This window comes from Crinia signifera, chromosome 5, assembly GCF_055691185.1.
Source record: "Crinia signifera chromosome 5, ASM5569118v1, whole genome shotgun sequence".
NCBI classification, from domain to species: Eukaryota; Metazoa; Chordata; class Amphibia; order Anura; family Myobatrachidae; genus Crinia; species Crinia signifera.
In genome coordinates, this window is record NC_139221.1 from 28,275,157 (window position 1) to 28,293,328 (window position 18,172).

The following is an 18,172-nucleotide window of genomic DNA, read 5'->3' on the forward strand; positions in this document are numbered from 1 at the left end:
CATGACTTTCCAGGGGGGGGGGAGCTTGCCGGGTGATGCAGGTCGCCACGCCATGACGCTCCCCGGGGATGGGACTGCTTGCAGGGTGATTGGAGTGGGGGGGACCAGCTCCAAACTGCCGCCCTCCAGCGGCCGGCTCCCTAGGCAAATGCCTAAGGCTGCCTAGTGGTGGCGCCAGCCCTGAACAGGGCTTAGGTAGACACATAAAATAGGTCAATATGGCTAAGGTCGACAGGGTCGGAAGGTCAATACAAGCATTAGGTCGACAATGAGAAGTCAAAAATGTATCATACGTTTTTCATTTTTTGGTCCCGCGCGGCACACTATTATATTCTCCCTCCGTGCCCTAGTGGAGGGTAGGGTATGAAATAACACCTGTTTTGGGAAGAAAAAAAACCTCATGTCGACCTTTTGACTGTCAACCTTCCCATTGTCGACCTAATGCTTGTGACAACAATCCAACATTAGTGGTTGACCTAATGTATGTTGACCTTCATAGTGTCGGCCTAGCGTCTGTGTCCCACCTCTGACACCCTCTTTGTCGCCACTATTTCTTTTTTAATTAACCTTTCCCCATCTACTATGTCTATCTACTCTCTCTCCCCATCTACTCTCTCTCCCCATCTACTCTCTCTCCCCATCTACTCTCTCTCTCCATCTACTCTCTTTCCCCATCTACTCTCTCTCCCCATCTACTCTCTCTCCCCATCTACTCTCTCTCTCTCCATCTACTCTCTCTCTCTCTCCATCTACTCTCTCTCTCCATCTACTCTCTCTCTCTCCATCTACTCTCTCTCTCCATCTACTCTCTATCTATCCATCTACTCTCTCTCCCCATCTAGTCTCTCTCTCCCCATCTACTCACTCTCTCTCTCCCCATCTACTCTCTCTCCCCATCTACTCTCTCTCCCCATCTACTCTCTCTCTCCATCTACTCTCTATCTATCCATCTACTCTCTCTCCCCATCTAGTCTCTCTCTCCCCATCTACTCTCTCTCTCCATCTACTCTCTCTCTCTCCATCTACTCTCTATCTATCCATCTACTCTCTCTCCCCATCTAGTCTCTCTCTCCACATCTACTCACTCTCTCTCTCCCCATCTACTCTCTCTCCCCATCTACTCTTTCTCCCCATCTACTCTCTCTCTCTCCATCTACTCTCTCTCTCTCCATCTACTCTCTCTCTCCATCTACTCTCTATCTATCCATCTACTCTCTCTCCCCATCTAGTCTCTCTCTCCCCATCTACTCTCTCTCTCCATCTACTCTCTCTCTCTCCATCTACTCTCTATCTATCCATCTACTCTCTCTCCCCATCTAGTCTCTCTCTCCACATCTACTCACTCTCTCTCTCCCCATCTACTCTCTCTCCCCATCTACTCTTTCTCCCCATCTACTCTCTCTCCCCCATCTACTCTCTCTCTCCCCATCTAGTCTCTCTCTCTCTCCCCATCTACACTCTCTCTCCATCTACTCTCTCTCTCCATCTACTCTGTCTCTCCATCTACTCTCTCTCTCCATCTACTCTCTCTCTCCATCTACTCTCTCTCCCCATCTACTCTCTCTCCCCATCTACTCTCTCTCTCCCCATCTAGTCTCTCTCTCTCCCCATCTACTCTCTCTCTCTTCCCATCTACTCACTCTCTCTCTCCCCATCTACACTCTCTCTCCATCTACTCTCTCTCTTCATCTACTCTCTCTCTTCTCCATCTACTCTCTCTCTCCTCCATCTACTCTCTCTGTCCATCTACTCTTTCTCCCCCATCTACTCTCTCTCCCCATCTAGTCTCTCTCTCTCTCCCCATCTACTCTCTCTCTCTTCCCATCTACTCAATCTCTCTCTCCCCATCTACTCTCTCTCTCCATCTACTCTCTATCTATCCATCTACTCTCTCTCCCCCATCTACTCTCTCTCTCCCCATCTAGTCTCTCTCTCTCCCCATCTACTCTCTCTCTCTCTTCCCATCTACTCAATCTCTCTCTCCCCATCTACTCTCTCTCTATCTACTCTCTATCTATCCATCTACTCTCTCTCCCCCATCTACTCTCTCTCTCCCCATCTAGTCTCTCTCTCTCCCCATCTATTCACTCTCTCTCTCCATCTACACTCTCTCTCCATCTACTCTCTCTCCATCTACTCTCTCTCTCCATCTACTCTCTCTCCATCTACTCTCTCTCTCCATCTACTCTCTCTCTCTCCATCTACTCTCTCTCTCTCCATCTACTCTCTCTCCATCTACTCTCTCTCTCCTCCATCTACTCTATCTCTCTCTTCCCATCTGCTCACTCTCTCTCTCTCCCTATCTACACTCTCTCTCTTCCCCACTCTTTTCACCTCTCATTTGTAGTGTCATTGTTTCGTATTGTAGTGGGGAGCGGGGTCCGGATTGCGGAATGCTCAGAGTGTGATAGGGTTTTTAATGAGAGGTGCTCGCTATGTATAACAGCCCTTGTTTTTGTTACAAAGATTATCTTTGGCGTTACCTGATTTCTTTTCATTTTTGTACTTTTTTCTCATCATTGCTTATTGTTCTCTGTACATTGTCTATATGTGACCTGTGCAGGGGGTGGAACTCCCAGAGGCAATGAAGTCACCTGCCTCTGAGCTCCAAGCCCTGAAAGGGCACTTGCATGTACAGCAGCACCTGTGTGGTTCCCAGCCAGATCCAAGGGACACCACTGCTCTTCCAATGGACCTTTGTGGCACACCCTTTGCATAGTTAATCGTTTGTGCCCCAAAAGCCCTGGTCACACCTGCAATAGGAGACAGGACTACTCCTGCCTGGTACCGCTCAGCCTGTGCTACAGCAAGAAATGGTGCACCCACCGCTGCTGCTGGAGTGTTATATTGGTCCCACCCACTGCTGATTCTGCAGACAGCTGAAGGCGCTACAGGTGGGGGGAGCACCGAACTCCAACTTGCCTCCGGTTAAGAATGTATCAGTAAATATTCAAAAGATTGATCGATAGATCGATAGATCGATAGATCGATAGATCGATCGATAGATCGATCGATAGATCGATCGATCGATCGATCGATCGATAGATAGATAGATAGAAAAACAAGTTAGGGCCCCTTAAAAACAAGCACGCCTTATTAAACAGAAAGCATCATTTACGGAAAGAGCTACTTTGAACGGCGATAATCCTTTGTGCTTTATACTAACTTTTTTTTATAATCCATAAATAAATTCTGAAGGATAAATAATTCATTTGATTTGCGGATTAGAATGAACAAGACTGTGTTTTTGCAATCAGCCAAAAGAGAAAATGAGCAGGAGTATTAAATATCTGCGGGACAAACTCTTCCAGATAAATATAATCACTCCAGAAAGTTCAGCAACATCGCTACCAGCCAACAGCAGGGTAGGGGAAGAGATTAAACATGAACAAGTCAAGATAAATAGCTTCTGCTCCGATCAATAAAGCACGAAAGCATAGTAATACAACAAATACCCCAGGAATACCATTTGAAGGTTACTTAATTTCCTATTTAGCAGAGTCGGCCAGGTGAGGTGATAAATAGAATACCTTCAGCACCAATGCGTATTCCCGGCCATATATTACGCTGTTATTTGAGAAGGTAACATCGTCCTGTAACGTGCGCTCTAGAAAGTAAGAATTGTAGAAGCGATAAAACTGCCATCACGATGAAGCATTTTTATACTGTGTGTAGTTTAACGTAAAATATAACTTCACATAGCAATATATTACATCAGACAAACACACAAGGAATACACGGATCTCTTTGTCCTTTTATTTTGAATAGTTTTGTTTTAGGTCTTATGTGGTTTTTTTTAATTGAGCAGTAATTGTCATTTAAAAAAAATGTATTACTGAATTAGTAATATGTTATTATTATTATTAATACAAATAAAAATAATATGTTTGAAAGCATTTTATAAAACAAAAATTAGAATGTCTATCACTAAACTGGAAGTGTATCTATCAGACCATTTATTATTATTATTATTATTATTATTATTATTATTATTAATCCCGTCCATAAATCCTGATTGCAAATTAAATGCATTCTTGGGTGTTGTTGCATCTTATTTTGCATTAGGAACTCCGAGGTATACTAAGCTTAGCAGTTGCCCGCAAGTGATCACAAGCACCTTAGCATATGCAATCCATTGCAATGTAAATGCTTAGGTAGGCACATACCAACTCTTTAAGCAGGGCAGTAACAAGGGGGGGGGGGCTGGGGGGGTGCTGTCAGGACCGGGGACAGCCAGCGGAGGTCCGGTGACAGGCAGCGGGGTTCCGGGTAGCCGCTGTAGCGGCAGCTTGACTCCGTCCGTCTCTACTCTCTCCTACTAGCGCGGCGGCGGGAAGCGCTGGTGATGACTTTGAAAAGACTTGCCGGACGCTGATTGGCAGAATTCACAGCGGCTACCCGGAACCCCGCTGCCTGTCACCGGACCCCCGCTGGCTGCACACAGGAGGTAATTTATGTTGTCAGCGGGGCGGTGAACGGGGGTGGGGTCTCCGGCGCCAGGGCCAAGGCGGTCATTTGGTCGCCCCCCTGTCCCGTCCCGTCAGGGGGGGCACCAAATGACTGCCTTGGCCCGGGCGCTGGAAACCCTTGTTTTGGCCCTGCCTAAAGTAAAACAAGACATAGTTTCCCCCAGCTCACTGAATGGTATTAGTAACCAATCTTGAACACTACCTGATAATAGAATTTAGAGATATTAGTTACATATACCTGCGCTGGTGTATGCTATGCCCCCAAGCCACGTCAAGGCTTCTCTGTATATTGGGGTCCCTAGCACTATATCTAGGTGCATCCCAAAAAACTAGCACCAGTGCAGCACACCAGTGAAAAACTATTGTGTTAATAAATATTAGTGGTAAGAAGCCGAAGCTATGTATAGAGAGAGAGAGAGAGAGAGAAAGAGAGAGAGAATGAAATGTAATTAAAATATTAAAGAAATAGTGTTAGTGAGGAAAATAAAAAAAGTGTTAATTGAATGTAAGGGTGTGCCGCACTAGAGCCACCCAGCCCAACCAGTCCAGGGGCACCGCACTCCACACCACCGTTACCCTAAATTGGGTCTACGATTAACCAGCAAAGAGCCACATGATAATGGCTCCTTACTTGATATATCCAAACTAAGAGCTACCTACCTTGGAGCAACCCCAGACTACTCCATGTGGCATATCAGGACCCACATCTCCTCCTACCACATACCAACTCCTGCCTGCATTTGCAATAACAAAAATGCCAGCCACCGCCTGTCGCTTCATGCAAAATTCTCTGCCTGTCAATCAATTTATCTTATTTTTTTATTAAGAGTTTCTTATATAGCGCAGCATATTCCGTTGCGCTTGCATGACCTATCCTGCACATGCACAGAATGGGTCCTGTGCATGCGCAGTTTCCGGAACATCGGGATACTGCGCAAGTGATTGTACAAGCAATCCCTGCTAAATTAGGCCCTGAGTCGCACTTGCCTACTTTTGAAAGCTAGAATAAGGGAGATTACAGTAGGATGCACTTAGGGCTGGTGCTAGGGTCTCCGGCGCCCCCCTGCAAACTATAAAATTGCGCCCTCCCATTTAAAAAAAAGGCACACAAATAGGGCATGTTATCATAAGCAAGGGGCATAGCTGCATAATAGTACCACCAATTCAATTACACCAAACAGTAGGACAATGTTCTTTATCTAGTATCACATCGCATATAGTGCCCCTGATTTACATTATACCACATAGTAGTTCCCTTATTCACAAAGTCCAAATAGTGCCTTTTATACACATAATGCCCACATACTGTAGGTAGTGCCCCTTAAACATAACATTCATAATGGTGCCACTTAAACATCTAGCGCACACAGTAGTATTGCCCATTATACATAATGCCCATAGAAGTGCCAATAAAACTCAAAAAGCCCACAATAGTAGTTCCCCTTATACTTATCTCACACAGTAGTGACACTTAAACATATAGTGCCTGCAGTAGTGCCCATCACACATAAGGTCCACAGTAATATGCTGGGCAGAGAGAGGGGGGACAGATACTGGGCAGAGAGATAGAGAGGGGGGATACATTCTGTGCAGAAAGAGGGAGCACAGATGCTGGGCAAAACAGAGGAGGGTACAGATGCTGGGCAGAGAGAGAGGGGGATAGATGCTGGAGATAGATGCTCAGCAGAGAGAGGGGTGGTAGAGCTGGGCAGAAAGACAGCGGTCCACAAAGCTGTGGTTACACACTGTCAGGTACCCGTTCACTCTCCTATGCTCTTTTTCTGTGCACTACAGTAATGTATCCATTTACACAACATTTATGAACTTGCTAAGCAGCGAATGACCGCTTATTAGCAAGTCTTGCTGAATCAGACCCTGTGTCCGAATATTTCGCAGGCTTGCATTTAGCTATTCATTTTCTGATTGCAATAAACTAATCAATTACCTCTATTAGAGAATTTCCCCCTGTCAAATTAAATGAATTTAATACCAATTAATACTGATTGTCTGTTTATGTGCATGGTGTTTAGTGTGTACTGGGATGGATTTTCCCTTTTTATTCATACATTAATAAATGTTATGTTTTAACTGATCATAACTGTGTCCCTCCTCTCACCCCCCCCCCCCACACTCCCCTCCCTTGTACTGCAGAGAGAGAGGGGCACATATACTTGTCAGAAGGTGGGGTGTAGATGCTGGGTAAAGAGTGGGGGACAGGTGCTAAGCAGAAGAGGGGGGGCAGATGCTGATCAGAGAGGGGATAGATGCTGGGCAGAAGAGGGGGGGCAGATACTGGATAGAGAGAAGAGGACAGGTGCTGGGTAAAGAGAGGGGTGACAGATGCTGGGCAGAGGAATGTTGGGTAGAGGAAGGTGGCAGAAACCGTGCACAGAATATGAAGAAGAAAAATAAAACATGTAGGAGAGGGGGAGAGAGAGAGAAAGGCTGCACAGAGACAGGAGCAGGAGCTACAGAGACAGAGGGGGCAGGGTACTGTAGTCAGTCACAGATGGAGCCATCAGCCGTGGGATCCTCAGTGTTGCAGGGGTCAGAGGGTCATGTGACCATCTCCTCCAATCAGGGGTTCATCTAATCAGCATGTGCTGAGCTCCTCCAAGCACATGCTGTCCTGACCCCACACTTGCCTACTTTTGAAAACTAGTTTGAGGGAGATTAGAATTGGTAGGAGAATTTTGTACAGTGCCTCATTGAGGGGGCGTGTCATGCTCCACCCAAAGGGTGTGTCTAGTTCCATATATGGAGAGATTGTGAAAAGAGATTGTGAACGTGGCACCTAGAAGCGTGGTGTGTACTGTTACATCTGAGAGGGATCTTTTAAAATTACTTATATCCAAAGGTAGATGAGCCACTATACTTGGTAAAGTGCTGGGAAATGGTACTAAGGATTCAAAGTAAATGTATCTATCGCTCATTCCTTTTTACCCCAAAAATGTAACAGTATAATCTGAACTAGGTGAAATGAGGGAGATTAATAGGCTAATGAGGGAGAGAGGGAGATTGCTGTTATTTCAGGGAGTCTCCTGCAGAATGCAGGAGGGTAGGCAACTATGGTCCTGACCCTGATTCTGAGATCAGAGGAGCTGGGCACAGCAGTGAGGGAGATGCATGTGGGACTTCCCCTGCTGCTGCTTTCTCTGATGTAAGTTCTCTCTCACCCTCTGCTGCCGGCTCGGCTACCTGTCATACACTGACAGGCTCAGTGGCAGCAGAGCACATCCATACAGAGTCGCAAGAGCAGGAAGAGCACCTATTAGCCTGGCGTCTCCCTGCACTGCAGGTTCTGCTGAGCAGGTAGCGCCGGCCCTGGATGTACTGCATGTGGGCATGTCACACTTTGCTTAAAGGGTGCGTCTATGCTTAAATGCTTTTTATTGTGAGAGACAGTGGGGCAGATGTATTAAGCCTGGAGAAGAGATAAGCTGGAGATAAAGTGGAGATAACTTGGAAGGATTGACTTTCCAAGGGTGATAGTGAAATCATCCAGAAAAACACAGTTGGAAACTAAATGTCGGGAGGGGGGGCAGGGGCTTGATTTCCAGCATGGGGGTGCAGGGGGTCCCCGGCAAACACCAACCAAAGCTGAAGTCACTGGAATTTTTGGTTTAGGTGGGGGTATATGTCCCAGGGGTATAACTCCATAACAAGGGGGCCTAGAGACAAGGGGACACCCATTTCCAAGCGCAGAATGAGCTCTATAGGGGTCAAGGAGCCCCAGGGAACGGAACCTCACCGGAACTCACTGAAAACTGAATTTTAATTCTGCGCTGACCTGGTTTACCCTCCCAGACCTTAAATGTGCCCCGGAGCCTTACCTATCCAATGCCGCCCTCAACCTGTCTCTACGACCCAGGATCACTCCACGGTGCCTGGTTGAAAAAAGTCACTTTTGGGGGTATTGTGCTTGTGGTGGTTAGATCCCATTACACCCTGAAAATGAGCCCTGAGGGGTGCATCTGAAGCTGGGATCGCCCACACACAATCCAACCAGGAGCTCCAAAAATTACTTTTAAATGGTTGGCAATTTTTAGCATCTGTGGGAATAAGAGACAGTTCGGTTCTGGTTCTGACTAAAATAAACCCGTGAAACAAAACAGATCAGATTTTTTACAGACATTCACATTTTGTAACATAAACATTCAGAGCGAGGCCTGAAATCACATTCTCACAAAGGGATGAAAAAATGCAGCCTTACAGGTAACTTACAGGTAATGCTGCAGACACAAATCCTTCTGTGCAATTGTCTTCCCATGGCTACACTTTCAGCTGCAAGTTTCCTAATAAAGGGACATTTTAGGAGGAGGGAGCCTTTAACGCAGTTTGAGGTCCATCTAGGAGGTTAAATACAAAGTACAACCTTATAAGAGCATCGCCACCCCCTGGTTTTGCCTTGTAAGTGATTGGCCGTTTAAAAAAAAAGTCAGTTCAGCCGGCGTCCCGCCAAACTCAGGCGGCATTACATCCCGTACATGGAGTCAAAAATATTGAGGAACACAATTCCTGGGTAGTTTTGATACTGCTTTAACAATTATTTTTATGATTATTATTATTTTTATCATTTTTGTTGTTCTGACTACTATATACTGTAGTATTACACAATACTGTATCTTGCATCAAATAAGAACTTTTTTTAAATAAATGTCATTAATCATTCTGGGAGACATATGATATGGATCATCAATCCATTCTCATTCATATACATGGGTCATTTGCTGTAGGACTTTTCTAAAATATCTCCTTTTCGTTAAGCGTAATCTTTCTAATATTCACAGTAATAAGTGATTCAAGTGAATAATTTACTGGCCTGTAATTATATTCTTACTGTTCTTAGCTGTTAGTAACTACAGAAATAACTGATTCTGTGTATTTCAAAAGTCAAAATGATCTCCCGACGAAGTGTTTCATTGCTGACTCCCGGACATGACGCTACCGTAGGCAATTTCATCAGACACAACATTAAACTGTATTTCTCTTTCAATGGTCCTGGTGACACAGCTTCACATTAGGATGTAGGAGGGTCAGCAGGAGCCAGGCACCTATACCAAAGCTTTAGAGAAGAAGGCTCCTCCCACTGCATCCCAGAATCCTCATTTCAACTTTCAAAGCCAATGGAATACATTAACTCAGTACAACACCTGAACATATGGGCGTTCTCATGGTAATAAGGCATGATGGACAGGCGGATGTCAGCTTCCCGCCTACTACCCCCACGAGCAGCCACACATTTGTAAGGTTGTTCTGAGGCAACCATACATATGCGTGAGTCTTCGCCACATTGAATGATGGGGGCGTATCCCAGCAGGCTGCGTAACCTCCATTTGCATAACAAATTTGTCTTGAGCATGGGTGGCGCCAAGTCACCATTCCAAGGCGGGGTTAAGTGGACTCGCAAGACTGCAAATTCACAGCCCTGTGAATCAACACCCTCTATGCTAAGGCTGATACGCTCAGGTCATGATCCTGTAAACAATTAGATGAAATCCATCCGAAGATAGGAGGAAATAGCAATGCAAGACACCAGATTAACACCTTGAGTTGTACCTCGGCTGGATCCATTTGTATAGGTATGGATTTCTCATCAGTAACTGCAGACGCTCTTGTCTAACCTTGGTCTTAAAGACTCATTACGGGTGACTGCCACTCACCACAATGCTGTCTATACCAATTCAATTAACGCCACCAGACTTATCACAGTAAAAGATCCCAGTTTTCTCTCTCTGCCAGACGTTTCAAGATTCAACTCACATCATTTTCACATCAAGGGATAAAAATACAGTATGCAATCATTTGGGCAGCAGTATGGTTCACTTCCACAGATTACTCTTTCTGGTGCTGAGGCTGTGTTGGACACTGGTGTATTTATAATGGGTAAAGTTTGTGTGGTACACAGGGGCCCGTAACTCCTGGGGGCCCACACCGCACATGCTGCACTCATTTTTTTCATGATTACCTCTCCAGAGTCTCCTGAAGACAGCAAGAGCACAAAGCATCAATGGGAAACGGGCACGGTGTCCATTTTGCCGGCACAAGAGCAGTATGCATGCAAACACCGGTCAGTGGCAGCGGGCCCGCTGTAAAAGGAAGAGTGGAGATTGACAACCAGATACATTTAAATTCTACTTCTTTGGCAAAACTGCGTATAATACTTGTAGCTAATATATGCCCCCCCTCCCTGCCTTACTCCTCCACGTCTGTGTCCGGGATCTGCAGATCTACTTGTCCCGGCGCCCCTCCTGGCTCCTTTTGGCCGCAACCTTACAGCAGACCATTTTTAAGGATGCTAGAGGACACCGCCGCCTTCTCTAACATCCTCAAAAACTGTCTGCTATAAGGAGATGGCCATTTTGTGAGGGACATTTTTCATAAGGAGCCAGGAGGGGTGCCAGGATGCAGACAACAAGTAGATCTGCGGGTCCCGACTGCCGGCCACAGACGTTGTGGGATAAGGCAGGTCCCGGCAGGCGGCAGCTTAACAATAGCCCCCGCAGACCCCCGGTGCCCACACTTACTCGGTGAATCCCCACCACCACGGGGTATGTGGCGCTATTGTTATGCCACTACTAAATGGGTGAAGCAGGTCACCTATAAAATATATCCCCCTCTAGACTGTAACCCTCAGTGGACTGTGAATAGAGAAGAAAGCCCACATTTTTGACAGGGAAGGTGGCCCCTATCAGCTCTGGGCCCCATATAAGCTGCACTCTCGTTATCTATGGTATCTGCACCCATGTATATAACACATGTAACTGTGATAGGGAAGCTGACCCCTTTTAGCTCTGGGCCCCATAGCCACTGCACTCCCTGCACCTATGGTAGTTATGCCCTTGGCAATAACCTTATTACATCCTAAGACCAACCTACAAATGGCCACATAGCCCTTTCTTATCGCACCGAAGACTTTGTAACTTGGTTGCGCCGAAATACTAATCCCAAGTTCCTCATGCACCATTTCAAAAAGTAGACAACATTAATGCTAAAATATGCAGTGTGGGAATCGCGCCAAGTCATATGAAACTGAAAGAAAATGTGTTTGAGGACACATCTGTATATAAATTGTGTCCATTTAATCCAGCTAATTAAGTTTCCAAGTATGAAGCGAACATAATTGAAATTTATCTTTTTCCAGATATTCCTGGCATGCTATTTTGTTCATCCATTTTCCTTTGCTACAATGTAGTAGAATTGACTGTTTTGTAATTTAACGTTTATGTTTGCTAACAGAATACACCCGGCATTTCCGGCATCCAGTGCATGCCATGTTTATGGACCAAACCACATCTAGCGCACAGTGAACCTTACATTAACGCTAAGCAATCATTGGAGCCAGAGAATTTGAGACCAGCTACAATCAACCATTTTCAATTAAATGACCCCGTGCTTTCTGTAAAAGCTCGAATTTCAGGCTCAGACATCGCCGTAGAGAAAGAAATCAGCAAACTATGGATTTTCCTTTAACCAAACTGACAGCTTTTGTGAATCTCCTCAAGGTCATGAACTCAGTAACAGACCTTATTGGACTTTGAAAGGACACCTACAGCTTGCTTTAACCTTGTCGGCTAGCAACATCGGATGCGGATTAATGAGAGGGACATTGTTTGGGAAACCAACAACATACATCCGTAAGACAAAGGGAAGACAGTACTGATGCAAACATTGCAGAGCGGAATAATATCTTCCTTGCTCATGGCACAGACAACAAAACTCCACGAGACTCGCACGACGACTTACGGGAACATTTGTTACTCGCTGAGTAAATATCTCAGTAACATGAAAGTATGACTGAAACGCTTGGGTACACTTACAGTATATATTCTTTCACATTGTATACATAAGGAAAGTCGAATATTTTTATGTTTATCTCAGCTTTTTTTCTTTTCAAATTTCTGTTATTCACAAGAACAGAGTAAACGTGACAGAGGGTTTTGTTTTATCATTTACCATGTATAGATATTCACCATTTATACCATTTAAAGCATAACACTAGCTTGCAGGAATCTATGACCCGCAAACTGGATTTGTTCTAGGGAACAGGATTACCACCTAGCAACAGCAGCACGGACAGAGTACTGGTTAGCATTACTGCCTCACAGCACTGAGGTCTTGGGTTCGATTCCCACCTTGGCCCTAGTTTGTATATTCTCCCTGTGCTGGCGTGGGTTTCCTCCGGGTACTCTGGTTTCCTCCCACAATCCAAAAATATACTGGCAGGTTGACTGACTCCAAACAAATTAACCCTAGAATGTCTGCGTGTACATGCAGCTGTATTTGAGAATCGCACATCCAGATCCATCGTGGCACTCAGATAACATGGAACCAGTCTGCGGAATGGATCTAAACAGGGCCGGCGCTACTTGCGCTGCAACTTCTGCAAAGCAGGTAGGTGTCAGACTGAAAAGGAGCTCTCTCTTACGGTGCTGCTGTACCATAGCCTCCAACATCTGAAGGTTAGAAATCGGTACACATTCGGTAAGGGGGCAAGGCCAAATGCAAAGAGGGTGTTGCCCGCGCCCCCTTTCCGATTATGTACAGGGCATTTTTTTATCCATACATATGAGAACTATAACTGCATTGCAATCACTTTTATTGTGATGTATTATGAACCCTGTTTTCACGGACTGTACCCAGCACAGTTCATTTAACATTATTCAACTGGGCACTTACAGGCATACCCAAAAGCAGGGCCGGCGCTACCCACTCAGCAGCTCCTGCAAAGCAGGGAGGCGCCATACTGAAAAGGCGCTGTCTCCCTCCCTTCTATGCTAAAGCTGCCTCAGCCCTCACTGTCACTGCCTCCTGCACGCCGCCCGCAGTGCCTGTCTGACAGCGGGCGGGCGGCAGTATAAAGAGCTGCTCCCTGCACCGCGCACACAATGTCCTCCTCCTGCGACCTGCCCCCTCTCCCTTGCGGACACTTGCGCTGAGGCATGAATGTGAATGCCTGGATGACATGTCATGTCTGGATCCGCCCCTTACCCATTGCTCCCTGCGTCTTTCAGCTGTCAAACAAATGACGAACAGGCAGCAGCGCCGCCTCCCCTTCCTTCCCTCTTCTCGCTGTGCCGCTGCCAGTCCTCAACACTCCGTCCCCTCTATCTCCTCTCCTCTTCTTCCATCTCCTCCTTCTCTCCCCTCCTTTTCCCCTCAGTCACGAGAGGGGTGTAATGGCATCCTCAGCGTCCTGCCTACGCAGATAGAAGAGGAGGGACTGCACAAGAGTTAAACAGCAAAAGAACAGTGAGTCTTTTATTATACATGTTTATAACAATTTTTTAAATAATTGTAGATTTTTTTAATATTAATTTAGACACTTTTTAAATAATGGGCTGGGTTATGTACCTAAAGGTGGCCATACACGCTGCAATAGCTCTTGCGGGCATCGCACAGTACAAAAAGTATGTGCTGCACATACTTTTTGTACTGCTTTCGGATTGCACCGCACACACATTGCATGCATGCCGTGCGATGCGATCTAGCACATAACGTATGTGATTCTCGCAGTGTGTATGGGCACCTTTAGTGCCTGCAACATTTTGCGGACACAGCACTGAGATGGTGTATGCATACATGTACATGCACCCACACAATCGGGCTGCAGCTTGTTGCAATGGCAATGTGAAAGGGCGCAAAATTTATGGTTTGCAGGAGGGCGCCGGACACCTTAGCACCGGCCCTGCCCCAAAGAGCAGCACACTAGAGCCGTCGTAGACCAGCACCGTCAGATCACACACATACATTTGGCTGCTGTGCGCTCCCCTCATCTCCTGCGGTCCTGCCACAGCTGCATCCAGAATATAGAATATGCTCCTCCACCATCCAAACGGGACATCATCACCTGCTTATTTTTGGGACCTCATTGCTTGCCAACTGGAACCTGCTGATACCAATACAGCTTCAACCCAAAAACAAGACAGGTTAATGGATACCCACCAATACCAGTTTTCAAACTGCAACCATCTTCAGGGATAACCAAAACTACAGCAGGGAGCAGGAACAAGTGGAACTTACAAATAAGTATCATTTCTAATTGTCCTCTCCTTTTCATCTCATTGAATACTTTTGATATCACATATGTATTTACAATTTTAAATATTCATTATATGTCCATGCATTACTGTTTTATTATATGTTAGAATAAATATCATGTTTTTTTTTATTATGTGATAACCAATTGATCTATTCACTAATTTTCATTTAAATCTCAGTTCATTAAGCGCTCCACCCATTTCCTTTTGTCCTACATTGTATATTTTTGGGGAGTTGACCTTCCCAGAGTGTGAGCAGCTAGCCTCACAACCAGTGTTCCCTCTAAGCTGTGCGCGTGTGCGCGCGCACACAACTCGCCGAGCCCGCGCACAGACATTACAACTGAGCGCACAAAGGTTAAAATTTTGTTTTAGTGTGCCACGAGTTTAATAAGGTTGAAAATCACTGCTATAGCCTATATGTGTGGTGTGTGAAGTCTGTAAACATTCAAATTGCTTTATTAACTCAACAGAACTCGAAACCTAGGCCTGTATACGTTATGTGATGCACAAAAATGTACATTTTCTTCCAAAGTTGCACAGCCAATATACTTTGCTGCACACAGCCTTCGTAAAATTAGAGGAAACGTTGCTCACAACCCATCCACTAAGCGCCTGTAATATATACCCTAGGGTAATATTTCTTTCTCTCTCCCCCTTCTCTCCGTTTCTCTCTCTTTCTTTCTCTCAATGTCTCTCTGTCCATTATTTTTTCTCTATATATGTCTCTCCCCCCCCCCCCCCCCGTGTCTCACTTCATGTCTCCCACTCTCCCACTCCCTCTCTCTCTTTACATGTATGTCTTTCCGCCATGTTTCTCTCTTTTCATCCTCCATGTCTCTCTGTCTCTATCCATATCTCTCTTTCTCACTATGGGCAGTATTCAATGAGAAAAATTCTCCGTGCATGGCGAGAGATTTTTTCTCTCGCCATGCACTCGCCCTGTTCCGGAGGGCTCGCTGCCACTCCTGCTCCCACTATTCAATGTGGTTAAGAATCGCCGCCACTCCCCTCGAGTCTTAACTCCTGCAGCGGACGAGCGTCCGCGGCAGGGAGCTGGCAGGGAGTCGGGGGACGGTGGCAGCCAGGGAGATTAAAGTCTCCCTGGCTGCCCCAGAACATATGTGGAGGGGAGGAGGGCTCCCCGGGACCCAGGCAGCACAAGCTGCCCCCACCTATAGCCAGCGGGGGACCCAGTATTCACTGCACCCGATCGTGCATATGTAATGATCGGGTGCAGTGAATATATGAATATCTAATGAGCGGCTCGAGAGCTCCGGCCCCCTGCTGGCTGCTCTGTGTAAAAAAAAAAAAAATTAAAAATATATTTTTTAAATTAAATATATATTCACTAGGTGATTCATCGCGCCCTACGGGCGCTCTTCACACCGTCGTAAGGGGCTGCGCCCCCTTAATTTGTGAACGTTTGTATATGAGAAATATGGTTAGAATTGTATGAAAGATGCCCTGTATTGCAACTTAGGTGTCCGCGAATCGCGGGAGGGGGGGTCGCGGAGGGTGCCGCGAATTGCAGGAGGGGGGGTCGCGGGGGGTGCCGCGAATTGCAGGAGGGGGGGTTGTGGGGGGGTGGATGCTGCAAATCGTGGGAGGGGAGGGATTGCAGAGAATCGCGGGAGGGGGGTCGCGGGGTGGGTTGCCGCAAATCGCGGGAGGGGGGTTACGGGGGCGGGGGTTGCGGCGAATCATGGTAGGGGGGGGGTCACGGGAGGTGTGCCGTGAATCACGGGAGGGGGGGTGACGGGGTGGGGTGCCAAGAATCGCGGGGGGGGTGTGTGTGTGCCGTGAATCGCGGGAGTGGGGGTTGCGGGGGAGGGGGGTGGGGGGGTGTGACGTGAATCGCCACAAGAAAAAATCAACACAGAAAGGTCAACACATGTAAATGTTGACATAAGTGTGGCACTTCATTGGTGTCCATGTCGACACATGAGAATGAATATGAAAACATTCAAAAAATAAAAAAAAAAAACTTCAAAAACTCATGTCAACCTTTTTCATTGTCGACCATAGCCATGTCAGTGTTTTCCATGTGCAATTTAATTCTGGAGCTGCCGCGAATCGCGGGGGGTGCCGCGAATTGCGGGAGGGGGGGTCGCGGGGGTGGGTGCCGCGAATCGCGGGAGGGGGGGTTACGGGGCGGTTACGGGGGGTTGCGGCAAATCATGGGAGGGGGGGTCGCGGGGGTGTGCCGTGAATCACGGGAGGGGGGGTCACGGGGTGGGGTGCTGAGAATCGCGGGGGATGTGTGTGTGTGTGTGCCGTGAATCGCGGGAGTGGGGGTTGTGGGGGGGGTGGGGGGGGGGGTGTGACGCAAATCGCCACAAGAAAAAATCAACACAGAAAGGTCAACACATGTAAATGTTGACATAAGTGTGGCACTTCATTGGTGTCCATGTCGACACATGAGAATGAATATGAAAATATTCAAAAAATGAAATAAAAAACTTCAAAAACTCATGTCAACCTTTTTCATTGTCGACCATAGCCATGTCAGTGTTTTCCATGTGCAATTTAATTCTGGAGCTGCCGCGAATCGTGCGGGGGGTGCCGCGAATTGCGGGAGGGGGGGTCGCGGGGGTGGGTGCCGCGAATCGCGGGAGGGGGGGTTACGGGGCGGGGGTTGCGGCGAATCATGGGAGGGGGGGTTGCGGGGGTGTGCCGTGAATCACGGGAGGGGGGGTCACGGGGTGGGGTGCCGAGAATCGTGGGGGATGTGTGTGTGTGTGCCGTGAATCGCGGGAGTGGGGGTTGTGGGGGGGGGATGTGACGCAAATCACCACAAGAAAAAATCAACACAGAAAGGTCAACACATGTAAATGTTGACATAAGTGTGGCACTTCATTGGTGTCCATGTCGACACATGAGAATGAATATGAAAATATTCAAAAAATGAAAAAAAAAACTTCAAAAACTCATGTCAACCTTTTTCATTGTCGACCATAGCCATGTCAGTGTTTTCCATGTGCAATTTAATTCTGGAGCTGCCGCTAATTGCGGGGGGGTGCCGCGAATTGCGGGAGGGGGGGTCGCGGGGGTGGGTGCCGCGAATCGCGGGAGGGGGGGTTACGGGGCGGGGGTTGCGGCGAATCATGGGAGGGGGGGTCGCGGGGGTGTGCCGTGAATCACGGGAGGGGGGGTCACGGGGTGGGGTGCCGAGAATCGCGGGGGATGTGTGTGTGTGTGTGCCGTGAATCGCGGGAGTGGGGGTTGTGGGGGGGGTGGGGGGGGGTGTGACGCAAATCGCCACAAGAAAAAATCAACACAGAAAGGTCAACACATGTAAATGTTGACATAAGTGTGGCACTTCATTGGTGTCCATGTCGACACATGAGAATGAATATGAAAATATTCAAAAAATGAAAAAAAAAACCTTCAAAAACTCATGTCAACCTTTTTCATTGTCGACCATAGCCATGTCAGTGTTTTCCATGTGCAATTTAATTCTGGAGCTGCCGCGAATCACGGGGGGGTGCCGCGAATTGCGGGAGGGGGGGGGTCGTGGTGGTTATGCCGCGAATTGCGGGAGGGGTCGTGGGGGGTTCTTTTTGCTGCGAATCGCGGTAGGGGGGGTCGCGGGGGAGCGGGTGTTTTTGCCGCGAATCGCGGGAGGGGGCGCGGGGGGGAGGTTTTGCCGCAAATCGCGGG